The following is an 18,106-nucleotide window of genomic DNA, read 5'->3' as shown; positions in this document are numbered from 1 at the left end:
ACCGGCCATGAAGACCAGTGCATACGATTGGAGCTAATCTTGCTTTGTCTCTTCTCTATGTGAGTGAAAGTCTTGTTCTGTCTAGCACTTGGCTGTGTAGTGTCTTCCTTGGCTCTCCTGTACCAAGGTGCAAGTACATGTAATTAAACCATGATAAGAAGACATGTTGGGAGCTGTGACAAGAGGCTTATGGGAAGTCTTGATGATGCTGATAAAGGAGAGGTGGAGAGTCAGGGCTGGGACATAGCTTCTCCAGGGCTGATTAATCAGGGCTCTATGAGAACGTAATCCCAGGCCTCCCAAATGGCACCAGTCCTTACCACACACGTACTCTGGGATTTCCTCCATGACCTGGGAGACGTACTTCCTCTTCCTGCAGCCTAGAATTCTTGCCTGTAACATGACAGGTTTGGACCAGGCAGTTTCTAAGTTCCTTTCCTGCTCTGGCCTTCTGTGTGTGTGTGTGCTGTGCTCAGTTGTGTCTGACTCTTTGTGATCTCATGGACTGTAGCCCACCAGGCTCCTCTGTCCATGGGATTTTCTAGGCAGGACTACTGGAGTGGTTTCCATTTCCTACTCCAGGGGATCTTCCCAACCCAGGGATCGAACTCATATCTCTAGCATCTCCTGCATTGGCAGATGGGTTCTTTACTATTACACCACCATGACTCCATAATTTGTTTTCACACATCAACACTGTGATTTGGAAGAAAATGAGATGATATTCTGATAGAATTTGACAGCTATAGTTCTCTTAGCAAATGAAGTGAAAATATTCAATTTTTTGGTATTCAAATCCATCTTTACAAGCTCTGATTAGCATGGACTAGTCCTGTCTCCCAAATTACTTCTGGGCACATTCATCATATTTGTCAATCAAATTGCCTGATTAGTCCCACTCATCCTTTCCACAGCACATCACACACCAGTATCTAAGGTTGGAAATGGATACCCTCCCTGCAACAAACAAGGAAAATAGCCTCTAAATGCTGTTTTAAAAACACAGCAAAAAATGTAGACAATATGCAAAAACATAAAGGAAAAAGCAAAAATGACTAAAATCCCACCAATCTTACTCCGAGATGATCACCATCACAATTAACGTGGGTGGCCATTCTTGCATCTATTTTCTACATTTAGATATACAGACACACATCATTTTGTTTAAGTGAGAGCATACTATAGATACAAACAAGACTTTTAAAAGTTGATTGAAAAAGCTATATTTGAGAATTTTATGAGTTTAATAATTTTATTGTTGAATTTAAAAATTATACTTTTTCTTACCATTAAAGAAAGGATCTTGGCATAAAAAAGAAAGATGAGATTTGCTCTCTCAAACCACAGTTGTACCATCCATGTCTAAAGATGCTGACAAAAATGGAAACTGACACTGTAGAATTTCCTGACAAAAGAGAGTGCAAAACTCTACATGAAACTGATGACAAAACCTCTGTTTCCTTCACTTTATAGGTGTTAATAATTTGCCAACTGGGTCTTACGCAATAGAAAATTTTTAGATAATATAGAATATTAATTAAATTGTCACTCTATATTGCCAATTTAGAGTTGCCAATATTGAAACCAATAAATCAGAGTTTAAAAAATAATCAAATATTTTAAACATAGGTTTGATGAGCTCTTTAAATTCCAAAAATGATTTGTTTCAGCTTTTGAACTAGAGATGAAAACTCCCTGAAGCATCTTCTAGGATAAGTTATGTGACTGAAGGAGCACGAACAACTCTGAGACAAATAAATCCTGTAATCATTTTATAATCAGATATTGTTCACTGCCTGGTGGATGAAGAGTAAGTAAAGGGAATCCCATCAGTACCCATCAGCAACTCAGTAAATCCAAGACTTAGCTACAAATATGGAGACAGACTTCTCATCTTTCCTTCTGCAGAACTGCAAACTACAAATGGATTGGTCTATAGACAGGGATGGACTGACTTCTTTTTTTCTTCAGCTCCATCTCTTATTAGTACTAACAGTACAAAAAAGAGGTTCCTATATGTGAATGTTCCACAATGAGCCTCAGCTACACTGGAAAATTCAAAGGGTTGTTTCACTTTTTACTTTAATCTTACGGTTTATTCTTGTACAAATGTGTTGACATTTTATTGGAGATTCAAAAGCATTGGTGTGTAAAATTGCTGGAGCCTTAATACAAATTAAGGTAATTGCACCGAACCAGTGGTGTTTGTATTATTCAACATCATGCACACCCTGAAAAAAACAAACACCAGTTTCACTTAACAATGCCCTTGATGCAGAAGAAAAATATTGTGTAATACAAAATAGTAAGGACACGTATTTCTGCTGTAGACTGAAGGCAGTTGTTTCAAGGAAAAGCTCTTTGAATTGTAAGCTGAGCGGACTGTTTAGTTCAGAGAAGACTATTTTTACTTGAAACAACAAATGACATACAAGCTATGATTATTCAGACTGGTGGGTTTGGCAGGCATTTGTTTTAAAACCAGCAAAGTAGGCTGTCACTCCTAGGACTGACATTTTTGGCTAATTTTTTATTCTTTGCTAATGATAAAGTTTTGACTTTCAAGAGACTAGAATTTTGGAAAACTTGTGTCTTCTGTGAGTTTGACAGCTTCCAAATACTTAAAGATATTTTTGATGATATTGATGGAGCTACTGATAGATGTGATTTTTTTTTTTTTTTGGATATTGTACAATTTGTTGTTGTTTAGTCACTTAGTCATGTCTAACTCTGTGACCCCATGAACTGCAGTACACCAGGCTTCCCTGTCCTTCACCATCTAGTTGATATCAACATTTGAAAGACCTGTACAATGTTGTGAGTAGATATTTACCAATATGCAATCTGGTAAAAAAAAAAAAAAATCCGTAATTAGAAGATCTACTCAAAGTACAAGATAGACCAATGGATTTTAACGTTACAAAATACAAAAGGTTCATTGACATCATTTCAGATTCCACAATGTGGTTTACCTTTGAGAAACTATTGTGGTTGAATTTTGATATTGTATCAAACAAGGTTATCCATAGTTATTTGTTGTTGTTCAGCCACTAAGTCACTTCCAACTCTTTATGACCCCATGGACTATAAAAAGCCAGGATACTCTGCCCTCCACTGTGTCCTGGAGTTTGCTCAAATTCATGTGCATTGAGTTGGTGATGCTATTATAGTTATTTAAAGGCTATTTAAATGTTTTTCTCATATGGAGAAAAGGAAACCCTTGTGCATTACTGGTGGAAATGAAAATTGGTACAGCCATTGTGGAAAAAATTATGGAGGGTCCTCAAAAAATCAGAAACAGAAATATGACCCAGCAACACATTTGAGTATATATATATTCAAAGGAAGCAAAAACAGGATCTCGAAGAGGTATCTGCACTCTCATGTTTATTTCAGTATCATTCACAAGAGCCAAGGTATAAAAACAACCTAAGTGTCTGGCAGCAGATAAAGATGTGTTTTACCACTCATTCGTGAGCCCACAGACTGTAGACTGCCAGGCTTCTCTGCCCATGGTATTTCCCAGCCAAGAATACTGGACTGGGTTGCCGTTTCCTTCTAGAGAGTATCTTCCCCACCCAGAAATCAAACCTGAGTTTCCTGCATTGGCAGGTGGGTTCTTTGCCACTGAGCCACCAGGGAAGCCCCATACATACAATGGAATATTATTTGGCTATGAGAAAGAAGGAAATCCTGCTGTTTGGGAAAATGTGGATGGAACTTGAGGGCATTATACTAAGTTAAATAAGCCAGACAAAGAAATACAAATACTGCATGAAATCACTTATATGTGGAATCTAATTACAAAGTCAAACTCCTGGAAACAGAGTAGAAAATGGTTAGCAGGGGTTGGGATGGGGAAACTAAGAAAAGCCTGAGAAAAGGATATAAACTTTCAGGTATAAGATGAATAAGGTCTGAGGATCTAATGTAAAACATGCAGATTATAGTTAGTAACACAGTCTTTATAATTGAAATCTCTTAAGAGAGTATAAATGTCCTCACCAAAGGAGAGGGAAAAAAAGGAAAATATATGAGGTAACAAACTTTTAAATGTAAAAAAGAGTCCTGAGGCCAAAACATTTGAGAACCACTGGTCTAAAGTAAATCCGAGTTTGCCCAAGTTATTTAATTAATGCCTTAATTGAAATTACCTATTATATTTACATTGTTTATTAAAAAGCTACACTCTGCTAAGGAAATAAAATGTAATCTATGCCTTATAAAATTGTTTATAGAAACCATAATGTTGATTTAGCACTTAAATATATGGTTCAGTGAATTCCCTGACTCTCCAGTGGTTAGGACTATGCTTTCACTGCTGAGGTCAATCCCTGATTGGGGAACTAAGATCCCACAAGCCAGCCAGAAAGAAAGTATGGTTCAATAGTACATATAGTACTTTGTTTTCTTTTTAGTGAATTTGAAATCAAAACTTATATTTTCACCTCCTATTACCCTTTCTTTCTTTTTTAATATCTGCTTAGCAAAGTGGGGCATTCATTTGACCAAAATGGCTCAGTGACTGGGATACACATTAAATGTGTACTACTGTTGGGTCGTGGGCAAACTTAGGCCTTTCTATTTCAATTTAAATGAGCCTTCATTTTTAAATAAGTCTAAGTGTAACTGGGCTTCTTAAGCAGGGATTCTTTTAACTTAAGGTCATTATTATTAAATCTTAAATTAGTGTACAGTCTGTGGTTTATTGCTATGTTTTCTCCTTGGCATTTAGCAAAGATCCTGGCAATTCACATTCAGTAAATGTTTGTTGAATGACTGACTGAGCAAATACACAAGGGAATGTATGTGCAAATGGATGAATGAATAGAGTCCTTAATCAAAAGATCAGATTTAGCTACAAGACAAACTAGAAGCAAAGCTGAGGCTTTGAATGAATGTGCCACCTCTTGCACTTGCAGTTCAGTGCTTCCTCATCCACCTGTGGGCTGGGCTGAGGGCCTGGGGCCTGTCCTTATGGTCCCACAGACTTTCTTTACACCCTCCCTTAGCCTGGACTCCTGTGTGCCCCTCCCCCCACCTTCATCCGACTGCACCGGGATTGCTGCCATAGCCACTGTCGACATCTGGCTTTTCTTGGTAGCAGCACAGGTAGAGATAAAGGGAGTTGACGCAGATACCCATTGTCTGACTCTCCTGCCTCCTGACCTGGTGACTTTGGGGTCAAGTTTCTTAACCTGCCTGTTGGGAGCCAGGTTAGGCATTACTGACAAAATGGAGGCACGGTCCCAGCCCCCTCTCCTCATTCCGCAGGCACAGATCCTGGGATGGAGGAGTTAGGCCTTGTAATTCTGACTTGTCTTTTCCTTTCCTCGGCTGAGTTGACTGAAAAGGAATATTAAGGTGCTTATTGTTCTTGAGAGGAGCATGAGAAGGCACAAAGCCTTCTGCAGTTGTGCGCAGAAAATAATTTATAAAGCTAATTATTGACATTTGTTCAAGGACTTTTACAAAAGAGTGTTCCAGGATGAGCACATAGGCCATAGCTTGAGGCCATGGGAGGGATTGATATCTGAAGCATATTTGTGAGAAGAATGTTTATGGCAAAGGAGTTTACTGAATTCAGGGCTTAGAAATAATTAAAATAGTTAGAAGTTAAAGATTTAAGGAAGGTTGTAAAGTTAGCATATTTTACTATAGCTAAGTCACTTCAGTCGTGTCCGACTCCGTGCGACCCCATAGACGGCAGCCCACCAGGCTCCCCCATCCCTGGGATTCTCCAGGCAAGAACACTGGAGTGGGTTGCCATTTCCTTCTCCAGTGCATGAAAGTGAAAAGTGAAAGTGAAGTCGCTCAGTCGTGTCCGACTCTTAGCGACTCCATGGACTGTGGCCTACCAGGCTCCTCTGTCCATGGGATTTTCCAGACAAGAGTACTGGAGTGGGTTGTCATTGCCTTCTCGGACTATAGCTTATAGAAGTTAGGAATTTTTAGAGACACTATAGCTAGAAGCCTTTTTATGAGATAGTGAGCTCAGGATGTTAGGGGCAAACAGGACTTAGGAAGATAAGTAGTAAACTGAGGAGTGTAGCATGAGTTACAATGTAATCACAAGTTAACTATAGGACACATTAGAAGAGGGAGATAATAGATGATAAGGCTGATTCCTGAGAGAATCACTGAAGCAGGAACTCTGTTTGAAGAGCAACAATGATTTATGGAGATAATAAATCTGGGAGAGGGGGAACTGAAAATGTCAAACCTCTGGCCTAATGTTTTTGTAAAAGTATAAAAGAGAATCTTAAACTTGAAATAAAGAGGCAGTCCAAGAAAAATGAGAGGCTGCCTCATTTCTCTCACCAACACCGTCCATCTTTTCAGGTTGAATCCCTGGTTGCTGGCGTAGGACTCCGGCACTGCCAGTGCCTCCATTCCCTCCTCTGTACAGTGGGAATCATAACACACCTTCACAAGGCAATGATGAGAATTTCACGAATGAGTCTTTGTAAATGATTAGGTGATGCCTGGCTGCAGTAAGTCTTTATTATAGTGTTTATTAAATAAATTTTAAAAAGATAAGTGCAGTAGGGCTCGGCTGACCTTTAGAAGCTCATCAGATTCATGGTGGGGTGGGAATCTCCAGGTTCCAGAGCCCCTTCCCTCTGTACCTTCCTGCTCCAGGGGGTAGTTCTCTGGACCCAAGTCCTGGCTAGTGACAGACTGTCTCACCCTCCCCTGTTGGGTCGCATCTGGATGCATTTTGAGAGGGACTAGCCCAACTACAGAACAAAACTTTGCACATCTAGGATAAGTGAAAGGGGCCAACTTTCAAACACAACTGTTTCATAAGGTATCTGTCCACCGTGTATAAATAGAAAATACCATCAGAAGAAGGCGAGAAGAGCATTTCTCTCAGTGGAAATTACTTAGACGAACAAAACAGAAGAAGGGAAGACAAATAAGTTCCAACTGGGAATAAACATCTCTGGATTATGTTATGAGCTGTTTGTAGTTGGAAAAAGTCATCCTGCCTAAAAGAATCAATAAATCTTCTTCTCTAGTTTACACTCTTTCAGACACTGGGAAAGGGACTGGAGAAGATTTGTTGCCTGAAAGCATGTAATATTGTTTGCAGTTTGTTCAGGAAAAGCGGGTCATTATTATACATTTGAATTAGTCACATCATGTTGGCTGAGCCTTCAAATCACTTCAAATTGGATCAGTTGCAAGCCTTTCTTTTTCTTGTTTAAACCTGGAGTTTAGATGTGCTTGATTTCCTATCAACTGTTTATGAGGATAATGTCTTTCTTCAGGGTTGGAAGAAAGAAAAAAAATTGTCTTTAGTAAGCACCTGAAGGACTGAGAAATCTCCTGGAGCTATTATGCCCTGGAGAGAGGGTCCAGTCATTTTATAAGAAATATCTTAAAATACACAAACTGTTCACCATATTGTTTGTACATGGGAAAAGGTCAGTCACTAAATTAGCCTTGAAATAATGGGTGGTCTTCAAGGAGCATTTGAGGAGATCCAAGTATTGCATTTGCCAACGAATAACATAACTGCCAGTCCACGAACCTGAAAAAGCTGACTATGATCACTCACCGGTGTGCAGTGTCAGCAGAGGCACCACGAGCAAGCCTGTGTGTGGCAGGATGTCCTGCTTGAAGGGAGACAAGATACAGTTATGAATCAGTGTCCAGAGTGCCTGTGAAGGGTACATCTGTGACTCAGGACCTGGGGTATGGTAGGTCAGGTTGGTTTTTTAAAAAATAAATCTAATTTAAAAAAAAATTTTTGTTGTTCAGCCACTCAGTCGTGTCTGACTCTTTGCAACCCCACCCCATAGACTGGCTTCCCTCTCCTTCACCATCTCCCAGAGTGTGCTCAAACTCATGTCATTGAGTCAGTAATGCCATCCAACCATCTCATCCTCTGTCCCCTTCTCCTCCTGCCCTCAGTCTTTCCCAGCATCAGAGTCTTTTCCAATGAGTTGGCTCTTTGCATTAGGTGGCCAGTGTATTGGCCTGGGATATAGTAGGTCAGGTTGGTTTTTTTTAAAAATAGATCTAATTTTTAAATGACCCTACATTCCTCCCCTAGGTATTTACCTAAGAGAAATAAAAGCATATATCACACAAAAATTTGTGAACAAATATTCATTGCAGCTTTATTCATAATGACTCCATGTGGAAACAACTAAAATGGAATCTTTTGCTGGTGGTATGTAGTTCACTATGTTGATTGTGGTGGTGGTTCACTGTGTATACTTATGCCAAAACTTATCAAATTGTACTCTAAATATATGAGCACTGTATTCTATGCCAAGTGTACTTCAATAAAGCTGTTGAAATTATCTTTAAAAGAAAAAACAAAGAGGACCCTGAAGCATCAGACAGGTCTGAGTAGTACCTTAATCATTCTCAGTAATTAAACAGGCCACTATTTCATCTGGTTATAAAAGTGCAATTACTTTTTTACCCCAACATCTCAAAACTTAAAACAATTTTTTTCAAAACAAACCGTTTTTAATGTATAGTTGAATTACAATGGTGTGTTATTTTCAAGTGTACAGTATTCAGTTTATATATATATATATATATATCTGAAAAAGTATATATATATATATATACTTTTCCATTATAGGTTAGTACAAGATACTGAATAGATTTCCCTGTGCCATAATGTAGGTCCTTCTTGTTTATCTATTTCACATACAAGTAGTAGTGTGTATCTGTTAACCCCAAAGTCCCAATTTATCCCTCCTCTTTGGCAAACATAAATTTGTTTTCTATGTCTGTGAGTCTATTTCTGTTTTGTAAGTAAGTTCATTTGTATCATTATTTTAGATTTCACTTATAATCACTTCTTGGCCTTTTGGCTAGGATCAAGTGTAGATATCACTTATAAGTGATATCATATGATATTTGTCTTTCTCTGACTTACTTAATGTAATAATCTCTAGGTCCATCCATGTTGCTACAAATGGCATTATTTCATTCTTTTCATGGCTGAATAATATTATATTATATATTTATATATATTGTTTCCATGTCTTAGCTATTATAAACAATGCTGCTATTAACATTGGGGTGCATGTATCTTTTCAAATTAGATCTTTCATCTTTTCCAACTGTATGCCCAGAAGTAGCATTTCTGGATCATATGGTAACTTTATTTTCAGTTTTTTAAGAAAACTTAATACTGTTCTCCATGTGGCTATACCAATTTACATTCCCGCCAACAGTATAGGAGGATTCCTTTTCTCCACACCCTCCCCATCATTTATTACTTGTAGGCTTTTTAATGATGGACATTCTGATTGGTGTGAAGTGGTACCTTATTGTAATCTTGATTTGCATTTCTCTATTAATTAGCAATAGTGAGCATCTTTCCATGTGCCTGTTGGCCATCTTTCTTCTTTGGAGAAATGTCTGTTTAGGTCCTCTGCCCATTTTTTGATTGGGCTTTTTGTTTTTTGATATTGAACTGTATGATCTGTTTGCATATTTTCAAAACAAATCCCTTGTTGGTCACATTGTTTTCAAATATTTTTTCCCATTGCATAAATTGTCTTTTTGTTTTGTTTATGTTTTCCTTTGCTGTGCAAAAGGATTTAAGTTTTATTAGGTTCCATTTATTTATTTTTTCCATTATTCTAAGAAATGAATCAAAAAAATTTTTTGCAATTTATGTGAAAGCATACTATGCCTATATTTTTCTCTAGGTGTTTTATAGTATTTGATCTTGCATTTAGGTCTTTAATCCATTTTTTAATTTATTTTTGTATCTGGCATTAGAGAATGTTTCAATTTCATCCTTTTACATGCTGGCCAGTTTTCCCAGCACCACTTATTGAAGAGACTGTCTTTTCTCCACTGTATATTCTTGCCTAATTAATCATAGATGAATTGAACATAAGTGTGTGGGTTTATTTCTGGGCTCTTTATCCTGTTCCATTGATCTATGTGTCTGTTTTTGCACCAACACCATACTGTTTTGATTACTGTAATTTTGTAGTGTAGTCTGAAGTAAGGGCACATGATTCCTTTAGCTTTGTTATTTCTCAAGATTGTTTTTGCTATTTGAGGTCTTTTGTGTTTCCATAAAAAGTTAAAAATATGTTCTAGTTCTGTGAAAAAATGCAATTAATAATTTGATAGGAATTGCATTGAATATGTAGATTGCCTTGGGTAGTATGGCCATTTTAACAATATTAATTTTTCCAGTTCAATAATACAATATATGAAAAAATGCAATTACTTTTTAAGAATAACTCCTGATTTGTTTTTCCTGTGCATTTGAACTACTCATAATCCATTGCTCTGTTGCTCAGAGAACTATACAATCCTTCAGGACACTGGCCACACTCAAAGTCAGGCTTGGTTTTCCTGCCATCAAGTTCTTCTTCCCGCCTTTGAATCTGAATGAGAAATTACATATAATATCCATTAATTTAGGATAAGACCATCTCATCTCCTTCTCCCGCCCCCCAAGTGCTCTCCTTCCTTAACCCTAACACAACCCTTTCTCTGAAATACCAGAGCCCCAGGCAATATGACAGTATGTATGCACAGGAAGTAGTTTTCTGAAGATTGATTTTTTTTTTTTTAAACAAACTTTCTTCAGCAAATTTCAAAATTAGTTTACCAGTTCAGGAGTTCAGCCTGACCTGGAATTTCCATGTGAACAATACACATAGTTTAAAAAAAAAGATTAAGAACACCTAAGACCAAAGCATATTTGTTGCAGCTGCTCAGAGAGAGACTGTGATGTTCATTCTAGCCTCTTGGCAGTAATAGATAATTCTGAGTTCTCAGCTGTGACATAGAGGTGAATTCTACAAGGTCACTGGGGGAGAAGCTGATGATGTGAAGCTTCAAATGTCCTGATAAAGAAGTGAATTTAGCATAAAAGGTGAACATCGGACAAACAGTTTTCAAAATGAAACCCTAAAAATAAGATGTCTATTAGCAAAACATTTTATAAAATGAGGAGAAATGTATTTTATGACCTTGAGTGCCAAGTCCTATTTCAAAACGCTGTAAAACCACATAGACGAGACTCTCTCTGGTGTAGTAAAGGAGAGAAGGCACTCTGTTCTGGTGCTCGTCTGGTGTGTAAAGAAAGAGACAGCCTGGGAAGGAGCAGGGACTTTTAACTTCTAGGACTTGAGTTCAGTACTTATGAGCTGTATCACCTCAAGTTACCTTGCTAAGTTTCATTCCCCTCCACCATAAAGTAATGATCACTGATCTGCTAAGATTGTTTCAAGGTAAGCAAACACTGGAAAACATTCAGCAGTGGGAAGGATGTAATAACTGTCAGCTTTACTATTACAGTTTAACTGTGATGTGCCTTGCAATTTTCTCCTATTCAGAGTTCCCCAAACTTGTCCCACCAGAGTCACTTGGGACACAAGTGTACGGATTCCAGGGCCCTGCCCCTGACCTACTAAACCTGCACCTCCCAGGGAAGGGGTCTGGGAGTCTGTTTGAAAAGGACCTCAGGGCTCCAGGCACATTTGGGAAACATTGATATGTTAGTCAAACTCCATATTCTCCACGTGTGTGCAAAGTTGCTTCAGTTGTGTTCGACTCTTTGTGACTCTATGAACTGTAGTCTACCAGGCCCCTCTGGCCATAGGATTTCTCAGGCATGAATACTGGAGTAGGTTGCCATCCCCTTCTCTAGGGGATCTTCCCAACCTAGGAATCGAACCTGAGTCTCTTCCATCTCCTGCACGGGCAGGCGAGTTCTTTACCACTAGTGCCACAGGGGAAGCCCTGTCTCTACTTGGGTGGGTCTCAAATTTGGGAAACTGATTAAAATACACACTCCTAGCATCCCCCACTGCCAGAGATTCCGATTTAACTCTTGGATGGAGTCTACAAAATTACATTTTAAATAAACCACGCTGGTGATATATGAGGAAAAGGACTCACAGCCCACACATGGGAAACACTGCCCAACATTGTCATACCCCCATTTAGACTAAACAGAGAACTCTAAGAAGAGTCTGCTATCCGGAGGAAATATCCTATACCTTTACTTCTGCTCCCAGCTCATGGAATACATGAATTAGTGGGAATCACTTTGCTAACTACTGTTTGATTTCACAGATTAAAATTGGTCCCTTCTGTGCCAAGTTCTTTGGCTTGAGGTTAAAAAGTAACCATCTGTTATGCATGGGGTCGCAGAGAGTCAGACATGACTGAGCAGCTGAACTAAACTGATTATGCACTTAATGTGTCTATTCAGGGTTTGCATGGCTGTGCTTATAGAGGCCTTTTTATCTACTCAGATCACCCAATCTGATTTAGTGCCTTGTAGGCACCCTCAAGGTGAGAATGTACTTGCTTAACTTGTGTGTGATGCTGAGAACCGCTGAGGCATTGCTTATGAGCAGAGGGCCCAAGGGGAACAAGAACAAAGGAGCTGAGAGCTGGCCTGCTGGTAGAAGCACTAAGGTCAGAGTGAGGCTCTGTAGTGCTGTACTTACCAGCTGCCCCAGTGCCCCTCCTCAGGCTTCTGGATTCATCTAATGTGCTGAGAGAAGCAGCAGACAGACTGTCTTAGTAGAGGCAGGCTCCATGGACATTATATGTGTCAACTTTCTCTTCTTTGGCTGCACTGGGTCTTTTGCTGCCTGTGGGCTTTCTCTAGTTGTGGAGCACAGGCTCTCTGCACATGGGCTTCAGCAGTCGTGGCACATGGGCTTGGTTGCCCTGAAGCATGTGGGATCTTAGTTCCCTGACCAGGGATCGAACCTGAATCCCTGCATTGTAAGGTGGATTCTCAACCACTGGACCATCAGGAAAGTCCCTATATGTGTCAACTTAATTGTGCAGCACTTGAGAGGTCAAAGATAAACGCGCAATCGTGTAAGCAGTTGAAAGACAGGTCTGGAAAGATGTGACAGGATGTCTGAGCTGGGGAGTGTAGAAGGCTGGAAAAGAAGCACAGCCCAGCAGAGAGGAGCAGGCAACTGTTCTGCTAGTCCTGTGAGCCTCCACCATGCACTGAGAAATCATTTCGTTGTGACAAGTGTATGGTCACCCACACAAAGTTAAGAGCCAAAACAAAACAGAAGTTATGGCATACATATAACCCAGTGTGTCACAAATGTGGGGGAGCATCTTGCTAAATAACTGACATTTCCAAGCGTGTATGAGTGTGTGGGATCTGTGGGCCTGGGCTAGGGTCAGTTCGTCCATCTCCCTTGAAAATGGATTCACTCTATTTTCTTAAAAGTCAACCCCCCCCCACCCCGCAAAAAAAAAGTCAACCCAGGAAGTCAGTTTTATTTTTCATAATGTACCAGTTCCAAACTCTACAGTCCTTGAAACTCATTTAAATTAATCATTCAAGGAGATTTTATTTCCTAGCCATCTCTTTCATCTATGATAGTATAGAAGCTTGAAATCTGCCTCTGATAAGCAGAATCATTTAGAGAATTAGAATGAAGAATAAAAATTGGTGAAGCACTAAAGTCTATTCCTCTCTCCATTCCTCATTTACTGGGGGAATACTGGCAAGTTAAATTCCTAGCTCCTGAATTTCTTCTCCCAAGGTCCACAGCCAGTCACTAGCTGAGTCATGTGCACACAGCCTCCTGAGGATGGAGATGTCTTTCCACAACTCCATGCTGATGAATAATAAAGAGGACGAATAGCTTAAAATTATAGGTAATGTTGGAAACTGTCAGAATGCAGGTCTTCTTACTAAAGTTCTAGGAATCTATGTCTGAATGAAGCAGTTTTTCATTTGTTTTTTAATGGCCACAATGGTCCCCACCAATAACAGAAAATCTCATTAGCACCCTTTCTTTCTGCACACACCTGCTCCACATAGCCTAGAGGCAAAGGGGGGCTTAATTTGTTCTGTGTCAGGAGAAGGGAGGTATTCAGAAAATTAAACCTTGGATCAATTTGAAGCAGACACAGTCGGAAGAGATCTCATCATGAAGTTCTATTTATAAAGTTCCTGTATTCACACAACTCTCCCAACTTACCAGAACTCAAGCCAGCTTGTAAACCTTATGTGTTTCTTTCCTCCCAATCTTCTGTCTATCCCTTCTGCCCTATGTATTAGCTAGAAATATTTTTAGCTGCAAGTAATAAAGTGCAAGTATGAGTAGCTTAAATATCATGAGGATATATATTTTTGTTTACTGAGTGAAACAACTCAGGATTGCTTGTCATCTCAAAAATGATATTAAAGACGTGAATTATTTATTTATGTGTTCTTCTGCTTCACCAACCTTAGACTGTGGGTCTGTCCTTCTTGTCTGTCATCAAATGCTCATAAGAAGGCTGGTGTGACTCCAGCATCACATCCTTACATCATTTTATTTTTAAATTAAAATTTTTTTTCACTGAAGTATAGTTGATTTACAGTGCTGTGTTAGTTTCAGGTGTATAGCAAAGTGATTCAGTTATACATATATATATTCATATATATGAATGTATACAATATATTCATATATTCATATATATATATATATATACATACATGTTGTTTAGTCACCAAGTCATATCTGACACTTTTGCAACCCCATGGACTGTAGCCTGCCAAGCTTCTCTGTCCATGGGATTTCCCAGGCAAAATTACTGGAGTGGATTGTCATTTCCTTCTCCAGGGTATCTTCCCAACCCAGGGATTGAGTCTCCTGCATTGGCAGGCAGATTCTTTACCACTGAGCCACCAGGAAAGCCTATACATATATATGAAAACATATAACAAATATATATATATATGAGTAAAGATATACAGCAAAGTGATTTAGTTATACCTATAAATATATTTGTATATATATACACACACATATATAGTTTTTCAGATTCTTTTCCCTTATAAGTTACTACAGAGCATTGAGTATAGCTCCCTGCATTGTAAAGCAGGGCCTTGCTTGTTGGTTATCACTTTTTTATGTGTGTATGTGTTATTCCCAAACTCCTTATGTCATTTTTAATGCTGGGAAGCAGAAAGAGAAGGGGAAGATGCAAAAAAGTGTAGCTTGGCCCTGACTCATGACACAAGGAAGGCAGAGGAGAAGACTAGTTCATCCCAGTATGGCTTAAGTTAGGAAAAATGAAAAACAAATAACCATAAATAATATTGAGCACTTTGGGCCAGGCCTTGTGCTTTACATTTGTCATCTTAATTCTCATGGCAGTACTATGAGATGGGTATTATTAAAAGCACAGTTCTATAGCAATAAAAATTTGATGTAGCAACATTAAAAGGGATTTTTACATGAAGGCTTTTGAATGACACTGTATCCGGCCATTTCATACCAAATGTTCTCATTTTTGTACTGAATATGGACATGTGTGACTCAGCTTGCATCAAGGAAGGAATTGTGGGCTCAGCTACTAAGAGTGTTGTCAGCAGACAGCCTTCAGGTGGAGCCCCTGCAACCGAGAACTGTTTCTCCTGAGGCCACCCCTCCCTGGAGTGGCCCGCATCCTGTGACTGAGCGTGTGGACCATGCAGAACAGGGATTCCAACCCAACAGGGACAACTCTGAGGGACCAGGGCAGCTAGACTTCTCCCTGCCCTCCCCGCTTCTAATTCGTCTTTCCCACAAGTCTTAATATTAAGGGCTCCCTAAAAAAACAACTTGAAGTCAACTCCATCACAGAGTCTACCTCCCATAAAAATCACACTGGACCTTTCTAACTTACTTCACTCTGTGTGACAGAGTGAAGTTTAGAATCACTTATATATGGATTCTAGAAAAATGGTAGAGATGCACTTGTTTGCAGAGCAGAAATAGAGACAAATATAGAGAACAAACTTATGGACACCAAAAGGGGAAGGTTGGAAGTGGGGAGTGGGATGGATTAGGAGATTGGGATTGACATATATACACTATGATGCATAAGTGAGAGAGAGTGAAGTCGCTCAGTCGTTGTCTGACTCTTTGCAACCCCATGGACTGAAGCGTACCATGCTCCTCCATCCATGGGATTTTCCAGGCAAGAGTACTGGAGTGGGTTGCCATTTCCTTCTCCAGAGGATCTTCCTGACCCAGGGATCGAACCCGGGTCTCCCACATTGTAGGCAGACACTTTACCATCTGAGCCACCAGGGAAGTCCTATGATGTATAAAATAGGTAATTAATGAGAACCTACTATATAGCACAGGGATTCTATTCAATGCTCTGTGATGACCTAAATGGGCAGGAAATCCAAAAAAGAGGGGGTATATATATACATATATATGTATATATACACACACACACATATAACTGATTCAGTTTGTTGTACAGCAGAAACTACACAACATTATAAAATGGCTATGTGCTTAGTCGCTCAGTCGTGACCCCATGGACTATAGCCCACCAGGCTCTTCTGTCCGTGGGGATTCTCCAGGAAAGAATACTGGAGTGGGTTGCCATGCCCTCCTCCAGGGAAAACAACTATACTCCAATAAAAATTAATTGAAAAGAATCAAACTGGGACTATTTTTAACACCTTTCCACCCCTTGTTTACATACTGGGTTTCTTCCATATCCAAAGTAGAGTGTTCCTAAGAAACTTTTTGTAAATCAGCATGGTGTGAAGTGAAGAAGCAATTGCCCAGGGACACAATCCAGCTAAGGGGTGCACAAAAGAAATTGAAATTAAAGTGTAGATGCTCACAGACACCTGCTTCCCAGGTGGTTCAATGGTAAAGAGCCCGCCATCAATGCAGAAGATGGGGTTTGATCCCTGGATCAGAAAGATCCCCTAAAGGAGGAAATGGCCACCCACTGCAGTATTCTTGCCTGGAAGATCCCATGGACAGAGGAGCCTGGCAGGCTACAGTCCATGGATTTGCAGAGACAGACACAACTGAGCGGGCACACTTGCTCAGAGACACAGTTAAATCTAAGACAACCTGATACTGAGATGCTGACCATAGTTCTAAGGAAAGATCTTGGTGGTGCTACTCTCTCTGCTTAGGGTACACATGGCCTCTAACAGCTCACTGCAAACAGATGCTGAACATTCTTTTTGTTTTTCACCTTTTTCCCATAAAAACAAGAATCCTTTTAGGATTTCTTTCCATTAGTGAAAGCAGATGCTAATGTAAGCCTTTCATAAAAATGAAGTGGTATAAAAGTGAACTTTCAAAAAGAGTGGAGGGTAACTATTGGATTTTTATTTTACATTATTGCAGACATACCAGAGCACTATTTTATTCTGTTTTTTAAACTTAATATATTGTCATGAACAGTTCCTCACATTACTATTTAGCCATCATAATTACCTATGTAAAATGTAAAACTAATATAATATATCACAGAACATTTGAAAAAGAGTTACCAGTAATTCTACTACCAAACTGTTGATCTTTGTATATTTTTTTAAATTCAAATTTACTTTGTATTTAAATTAATTATCTTATTTTTTTATTTAAATTTTTTTAACTTTTTCTTGTTTTTTTACTTTTTGGCCCCACTATGTGGCTTGTGGAAATTTAGCTTCTTGACCATGGATCAAACCCATGCCCCCTGCATATAAATAGTTTTCATAAGGTTATAATCACAGTGTATAAAGTGTCCTACTCACATTTTACAATCTTTACTTATTTTTATGCTCTCCCTTGGGCCAGAAAGTGTTAAAGGCAGGTTATAAAGTTACATAAGCTTACTAAAATGTATGCTAGGCTTCAGCCAGGGCCTCAGAGAGTCAAACATGACAAATGAGAATTCAGAGCCCTTCTATGGTTTTGAGAATTTCTTACAAGTCATATATTCATCGTTTTGTCCTCAGCTCTGTGTCTGCCTCAGGGATACAAAGTGCCTGCCTAAGTCCTGTCATGTCAACTAGGATGATAAGCAAAGCACCTTCCTCAGTTTGCCACACACACATACCAACCCCACAAAATAAACAAAACCAAAATCTACTTTGACCAGGTGTTTTGTAACTTTGATCATTCCCTAAAGTTTTGGGAGCCCTAGAATCCCAGGGATGGGGGAGCCTGGTGGGCTGCCGTCTATGGGGTCGCACAGAGTCGGACACAACTGAAGCGACTTAGCAGCAGCAGCAGCAGGGTGCAAAGCCTCTGTCATCTCGCTGGCATCCCCATCCTTCCTCCTCTGAGTAACAAGCTCTTCCCCTCACCTCACCTGCAACAGTCCCACCCACTTTCAG

General features: G+C 39.4%; 1 protein-coding gene across 2 annotated transcripts in view; it reads left to right on the top strand.

The window, feature by feature from the left end:
* The window catches only part of MRAP2 (melanocortin 2 receptor accessory protein 2), a 145,115-nt gene that overhangs the window by 20,779 nt on the left and 106,230 nt on the right, over positions 1-18,106 (top strand). The gene's annotated exons all lie outside the window — the stretch shown is intronic.

The sequence above is a fragment of the Bos grunniens genome, chromosome 9 (genome assembly GCF_055505025.1).
Source record: "Bos grunniens cultivar Pamir isolate PY7600 chromosome 9, Bosgru_T2T1.0, whole genome shotgun sequence".
Classification (NCBI taxonomy): Eukaryota; Metazoa; Chordata; class Mammalia; order Artiodactyla; family Bovidae; genus Bos; species Bos grunniens.
Note: the sequence above shows the minus strand (reverse complement) of the source record. Positions and strands in the feature narration are given on the sequence as shown.